Here is an 8,009-nt window from a genome sequence, read left to right on the forward strand (position 1 = left end):
TGCAGCCAAAACTATGATCATTAGAAACTACAGACTAACATGCATGCAATAGGTGTTTTCTAAGTAAATAATTTCTCATTATTGCCTCCTATATTGTTTTATAGCAATCATTCTGATTTCCATAAATTAGAAGAATATGTACCTATGACCCTACAGTAAGAGTTGGTTTAAACTGAGAGGGAATGTGAAGTTACAAACTCACAGTGTTTTCTATCAGAGACTTATCATCTTGGATATATTCAAGGTCAAAAGAGGTTAAATGTTTTGGTACCAGGGTGGATTTCACAAGAAGACATTAACAATGAAAATGATTTACTGGCGTCTCTACATTTGTGAATCTCAGCATTTAAAAAAGTTAGTACTGCAGGTCCTTGAATAATGTTTGTTTCAATGTTGTTTTGTTATAACATTGATGAGATGCCATAGTCTATGGTAAAATTGGTTTCATTATACATTGTTTCACGTAAAGTCGTTGAACCTATCATTGATGTTAAGTGAGGACTTACTGTATTGTTTTCTCTCCTTGGCAGTCACTATTGGAATGATGCTATTTCATAATGATGCACCAAAGAGCCTTGAAATGGTCTTTTCACTCAAGACTCCATAGCTCTAAGTCTGACTGGGTTTGCAAACCTAAGTGTGCCATCCACAGTCACATACACAGAGGCCTAATACGCCTGGTGGAGCTGTGGAGTTGTGTTGTATCTGAGGTGGAAAGAACAAACAGGCCTGAGATATTCTTCCATTCTGAATCTCACGCTCTACCCGGCATCTCTCTGGGCAGAGAGGTGAACATGTAAGGGAGGGATGTTTGGTCTGGAAAGAAGCTACTATTAGATTAGAATAGGAATGTTTGGAGGAGACAAGTAGGACTGTTAGATTCAAGTTCTGTATGGCAGATGATTTGCAGACTAAAACAAGGGCAGAAAGACCAGGCACAGGATGAAAAGAGGTAGCTTTAACACTTACAGAAAGATTTATTTTTTTCCTAAATAATACACCCAGGAAAAATGGAGTGGGCTTTCTAAAAAATAAAGGGGGGCTTATAGCAGCTAGTATTTCTTCTAGTATTTAAGTGAAAATTGAACAGCTGAATGAGGGATTGTGTAAAAGCAGTTTCTTAATTAGGAGGGAGCTTGGACTAAAAGACTTCTGTGATATTTTCCAGACTTTAGACTGGAACACAACTCAATTAGAGCCCCCTTCCCTTTCTCCCCGCCCCCCACTCTCCCCCTAGTTTCCTGCCATCTAGATGGCAATGAAAGTGTTTCTGTTTAAATTGGGCTATAATTGTTTTTAAAAAATACTGATTTTTATTGATTTCAGAAAGGAAGGGAGAGAGAGACAGAAACATCAATGATGAGAGAGAATCATTGATCAGCTGCCTCTTACACACCCCACACTGGGGACTGAGCCTGCAACCCAGACACATGCTCTGATAGGAATCGAACCGTGACCTCCTGGCTCATCAGTTGATGCTCAACCACTGAGCCACGACAGCCAGGCTAGACTACAGTTTTAATTGCCCATCTTTCCTTCCACAATGATTGGGCCTGAGACTTACATTTCAAGTTGGCTAGATGGGGGAGGGAGTCACTCTTGAGGCAGTCTGAAGAAGTGGGCCCATCCCCGGAGTCTTGCTCAGGGAGTTGCTTTCAGCCCTTCTCCCTCACCCCATTCCTTGCCCCTGGCTTGGGAAGATAAAGGAAGAGCAGAGTGATGGGGAAAGGAAAAAAGATTCTCAAGAGCAGTACAAGAATAAGGCTCTAGTCTTAACACAAATTGCCATGGCAACCCATAAATAAATAATACATGCTCTCAGCCAACTTTGATCCTTATGAAAAGCAAATCCAGAAGATATAAGAAAAGACTGAACTTGTTCAGAGTGGCTTCAAGGGGTATCATTATGAAATTTTCAATATATGCACCTTAGAAGAATTAGATTATGTATGGAATTTAGGGGGAAATAGGGCTCTACTAATTGAAGAACTTTCTAATAGCAATTTCTAAAGGACTGAGTTGTTTTTTTCTTTTTTGAAGAAGTTTTTCAAAGTCCTCATGAAAGGTTATACTTGTCCACAGACTTGTGTTGGTCTATACTAGTATTTAAATTAGAAAAATATAAGGACAGTTTAGTGAGTTCTTCACAAATCTAAATATGTTCAATCCTAACAACTTCAAAGACTATGTATGGCTTTCTTATTTGGGGGTTTACATATAACATTTCTTCTTTAAAATTAGAGAGAGAGGAAATGTTTACATATTGTCTTTACTTAGAAAAATGAACAGATGATAGCCCTAAAATTGTTTATCTTATTTTTTTTTTAATGTATGGGTAGTTCTTTCAAAAATGCTGGTGAGATTTATCACTTTTAAGATACCTTCTAGCTTTGATATTTACTGCACCTTGTATGATGAATACAAATGGTTCCTGACCTTTTGGGTTTTATTAACAATAAAAATATTTATTTCCCTCCCCCATTTGTTGGACTTAGGCTCTGACCACATGAATAATTTCCAATGCAACTAGAACCTAAATGGAAGCTTATTTACATCCTGATTGTGGGCTGGGAAGTGTGGGGTTCTTGCCACCCCGGGAAATAAGATTTGAAACTTTAATAGATAAAATAACCTAGTAAAATTAGAATTTTTTGCAAAACACATCTTTGAAAAGCTAGGCTCTGAATTAGTCTTCATAAAGGTAGCAAGGCTGTTTTCTATTTAAATTATGAAAGGTTAAGTGGGCAACCGTGCATTTGAATATTATATGGACCATTGCTGTTTGAAAGTGAGGAAATCCATTCCTGTAAGTCATTAAGGCATAGAGAGGACAATCTCAGTTCTATAAGAATGACTGTATTTCATTTTGATTTCTGAGTGGGAAAAGGGTCCAGCCATCCAGAGTTCCTATGGAGGTGGGTAGTCCATTTTCAAAGGCAACATCTGTACAAAGAGTTTCAGACACGGTATAAAGGGCTCTTTCATAGTTTCTGATTCTGCCCTTTCACATCCCGGAGCCATGATTTTGCAAAGCTGCCAGCTGGCAGGTGTAATCCAAAAAAAGTAGTAGCTGTGGCAATAGGATGAAGTTTTATTTCCAGATAAAGTGAGATCCAGAAAATATGAAATGGAAGGAGGGGGGGTGGGAAGGGTGGGGTGGGGAAGGGGAGAATGGAGATTTTTTGTAACAAAGTCATAAAGTATTTTTCCCTAATTTTCTTGCATTTCCTATTTATATAAAGTATCTTGATCACTGTGTTGCTCTACAGAGATTTTCAATGGAATTAATTTGAGAGACTGCACTAATCTCTGAAAAAGACTTTGACTAGTTACTTTTTTGGATACCTTTTCTGTATTGTGAATTGTGTGGAAATGTACAGAATAAAAATTAAGAAATATAATTAGTTTATTTTCCTCTGTTACTGGCTGCTAGATATAGTTGGTGTGAATACCATGCCTAATGGTGGTTAAATTAGATTTTTTAAAACCAGGAGGTAAGGTAAGCAAAGAGTTGGCAGTTAGGGAAGTCTGAAACTATAAGGGATCACTGATAAGGCAGATTTTTTACTTTAAACTTTATTGTTGAAAGTATTACACATGTTCCCCCTTTCCCCCCACTGATCCTCAGAATTTTTTTAAAAAACACTTCTCCTGTCAAGATGGACTAACAGAGGCCAGATTTACCTTCCCATCTAAATTAAAACATTTACATGTAATAAAACAATAATTGTTAAGACCTCAGGTGTCGGAAACAAATCAGTTTCACTAAAAGAGAGATGTTGACAGGAAGCCAGGAAGGGTGGTCAACAACCTTAATTGCTCTAACCACTCACCCTTTAGTTGAGATATTGTTAGCTGAAGCAGCTTCCACCTTGGTTTGTCCCATTAAGTTTTTGTTATTTCCTGCCTAAGGGCTACATGTATATTTCTGTTTATCTTGACTAAGATGTTTTCCCCAAAGCCTCAATAAAAGGGATGGCAGAGCCAGAGCAGTTGTCAGTTCTCCCACTAGAGGTGGACTACCGCCTGGCCCCCCCATTTCGCCAAATTGAATCTCTTCAAGTCTCCATTCATTTGTGTGCGGCCCTTCTCCAGAACTCGAACCCTGAACCGGAACCCTGGACCACGCTGGACGTGGAAAGGGATTCCAACACTCAGGTAACAAAAACAAAAGACAAAAAAATCAAGTAATTCCTGAGAGATGGAAATCAAATAAGATAAGCTCTGTGATTACTCCATTTTACAGACCTAAGAGTTTCCAGGTGGTGGCACGGGAGTCCGGTGGAGGGGTGGAGGGGAACTGAAGCAGGGTCTGGCAGATTTCCTGAGTTGGGGAGGTAGAACTGAGAGTTAGGGAGACCAAGGCAGCTAGAGCTCATAGAGAAGAGTGTCAGAGAGGATTGCACAGAGAAATAACCCTACGGGTATGCACAGACCCCCTTAAGTATTGAGTAAAATACGTATGTGAGGACACTACTCGCGTCTGGAGAAATACCATGCAAAATACTTAGAAGGAACAATGAGCAGCTCACACAAGGCTGGGAATAATGCCTGTTGCCACTAGCCACACTGCACCCTCACCATTGACTCTACCCACAGCTTTGATTTATTAATAGAGCATGACAATCTCTGTTTTCCCCTCCAGCCCCATTTCTTCCCCATCTCCGGCCACAGAGCTAATCACTGTGATGGTTTTGCTGTGAATCTCGGCACATCCCCACCTTTGTTCCTTTATTCCACTTCTCAACTTCTGTTAACTATATTCCCTGTCACAGCTGCAAATCTTCACATTTTATCTTGTACCAATATTAAAAGCTCTATGTGTTGTCAAGTTTTTTATTCTAAGGGTTGAAAGCCAAGAACATGGAGTTTCATTGGCATGGCATGTTAATATGTATACAGACACAAACAGTGTGTGACAATTGCATTTTTTCATTGTCCATGGCCCCAATGCCAATGAAACAGTATTCCTGTCATCTGAATAAAATAATTTCCCTTTTATTATTATCATTTTTCTTTTTGCATTTCTCTGCTTCATGTTGAACTCTTTGATAGTTTTTATGAATTTCTTTCTCTTGGTGTTGGTTATCTTTCTTTGTTCTTGTTGCAAGATAAAACACACTCATATGATTTTTTTCAATATGTTACTGGTATCATTTAGCTCCCTCATCAGTTTTGTAATCCATTCTAGTCTTTCTCCCAAAAGGATTTTTCTTAGTGTCCACTGGCTTCTGGTTCTAATTCTGATGAATTGTTCCCCAGGCATGCTATACAATTATTACCTTATGAGTTTCTTCTTTGGATTTCTTTATTTTTTTTTATTTTAGATAAATTCTTTAATTATGTACATCTGTTTATTTTTCTACTTCTTCTTTGGACTTCTGCATTTGTCTTATCACTTCTCGACTCACACACATTTCTTAGTTTCTTGATTTGCTGGAGGATAGTCACAAATTGCTGATTAAAACTCAGCACTTGGGAAAAAATTTTTCTGAGTTCTTGCATGTCTGAAAATGTCTATTTTATTCTTTATTTAGAGTTTGTCTGTCTATGAAATTATGGTCCCAACATTATTTTTTATTAGAACTCTGGAGAATCATAATGTGGAAAAAACAAGGCTGGGGTGTTTTGTGAAAACTAGAAGTCCATTCACAGATAGATTAAAATCAGAGTCAAATGTTATGGTAGCAAAAAAGACTCTAGAAATCATGTCAAACAGTTTTATTTTGGAGACGTGCAAACTGTGCCTTAAAGAGAGTAAAATATTACCAAAGATCACACAGCTAACCAGTGACAGGGAGATGCCACCAAATTTCAGAAACTCCTCGTCTGAGTGCCATGTTCAAATGGTTTAGACTCTGTCTGAAGGCACTGTTAGGATGAAACAAGTATTTGTGGTAGAAGAGAATAATACACTGGATTCCAGTCCTAGATCTTTTCCTGAGCAGCTGAGTATGGTTCTTGCTTGCCCTGGGCCCAAGTTTCCTCATCTTTCAAACAAGATTGTACAACTAATGGTCTCCCATCCTCTTTCTTCTCTCAAGTGAGGAGATACTCTGAAGATACCCGCTCTCCTTTGGTAATCACCATACTGTTGTCTGTGTCTATGAATTTCTTTTTGTTTCTTTGCTTACTCCCTTCACTTTTTGCACCCAGCCCTCCAACCCTCGGACCCTCTGACAGATGTCAGTCTGTTCTCTGTATCTATAAATATGTTTCTATTTTGTTAGTTTATTTTGTTCGTTAGATTCCACAAATGAGTGAAATCATATGGTACTTCTCTTTCTCTGACTGGCTTACTTCACTTAACATAATACTTTCTAGGGCAGGTCCATCAATTCTGTCGAGAAGGGTAAGGTTTCCTTTTTTATTTTTTACAGGCGAGTAGTATTCCATTGTGTAAATGTACCACAGCTTTTTTACCCATTCAACTACTGATGGACACTTGGGCTGCTTTCAAATCTTGGCTGGTGTAAATAATGATGCAATGAACATAGGGGTGCATATATTCTTTCAAATTAGTGTTTCTGGTTTCTTCAGATACATTCCCAGAAGTGGAATCTCTGGGTCATAAGACAGGTCAATTTTTAATTGTTTGAGGTAACTCCATACTGTTTTCCACAGGAGCTGCACCAATCTACATTCCCACCAGCAGTTCAGACGGGTTCCCCCCCAACAGTTTTGTTTGTTGATTTACTGGTGCTAGCCATTCGGACACGAGGTGTTATCTCATTGTGGTTTTCATGTACATTTCTCTGAGGATTAGTGACATTGAGCATCTCTTCATATGCCTATTGGCCTCTTTGGAGAAGTGTCTATTCAAGTCCTGAGCCCATTTTTAAAATTGGATTGTCTTATTTATTTATTTATTTATTTATTTATTTATTTATTTTTGGTGTTGAGTTTTATAAGTTCTTTATAAATTTTGGATATTAACCCCTTACCAGATGTATCATTGGTGAATATGTTCTCCCATTCAGTGGGTTGTCCTTTCATTTTGTTGATGGTTTCCTTTGCCATGTAAAAACAATTTAGTTGTATATAATCCCATTTGTTTATTTTTTCTTTTGTTTCCCTTATCAGAAAAAAAAATATTGCTATGAGAAATGTCTGAGATTTTGCTGCCTATCTTTTCTTCTAGGATTTTTCTGATTTCAAGTCTAACATTTAAATCTATAATCCATTTTGAGTTTGTTCCTGTGTTTGGTGTATGAAGTTGGTCTAATTTCTTCTTCTTTTTTTTTAAACACATATCTGTCCAATTTTCCCAACTCCATTTATTGAATAGACCCGTGGTCGGCAAACTGCAGCTCGCGAGCCACATGCGGCTCTTTGGCCCCTTGAGTGTGGCTCTTCCACAAAATACCATGGCCTGGGCGAGTCTATTTTGAAGAAGTGGCGTTAGAAGAAGTTTAAGTTTAAAAAATTTGGCTCTCAAAAGAAATTTCAATCATTGTACTGTTGATATTTGGCTCTATTGACTAATGAGTTTGCCAACCACTGGAATAGACTATCTTTTACCCCATTATATGTTCTTGCCTCCTTTGTTAAATATTAATTGACCATAAAGGAGTGGGTTTTTTTTTCTGGGGTCTCTATTCTGTTCCATTGATCTATATATCTCTTTTTCTGGCAGAACCAGGCTTTTTGATTACTATGGCCATGTAATATAGCTTGATATCAGGTAGTGTTATTTTTCCAACTTTGTTATTCTTTCTCAAGATTGATGTTGCTATTTAGGGGTCTATTGTGGTTCCACATACATTTTTGGAATATTTTTCTAGTTCTGTGAAATATGCCTTTGGCATCTTGTTAGGAATTGTGTTGAATCTATACACTGAGTGGCCAGATCATTATGATCTCTGAACGCATAATAATCTGGCCACTCAGTGTATATCCTATGTAAAAAAGGCTACTATGCAAATTGTCCCTTCGACCAGGAGTTCGACCAGCAGGCAGGCTGGCCAACCGCCCGCCCATGACCCCTCCCCCTGGCCAGGCTGGCCAGA

The sequence above is a fragment of the Cnephaeus nilssonii genome, assembly GCF_951640355.1.
Source record: "Cnephaeus nilssonii genome assembly, chromosome: 12".
Classification (NCBI taxonomy): domain Eukaryota; kingdom Metazoa; phylum Chordata; class Mammalia; order Chiroptera; family Vespertilionidae; genus Cnephaeus; species Cnephaeus nilssonii.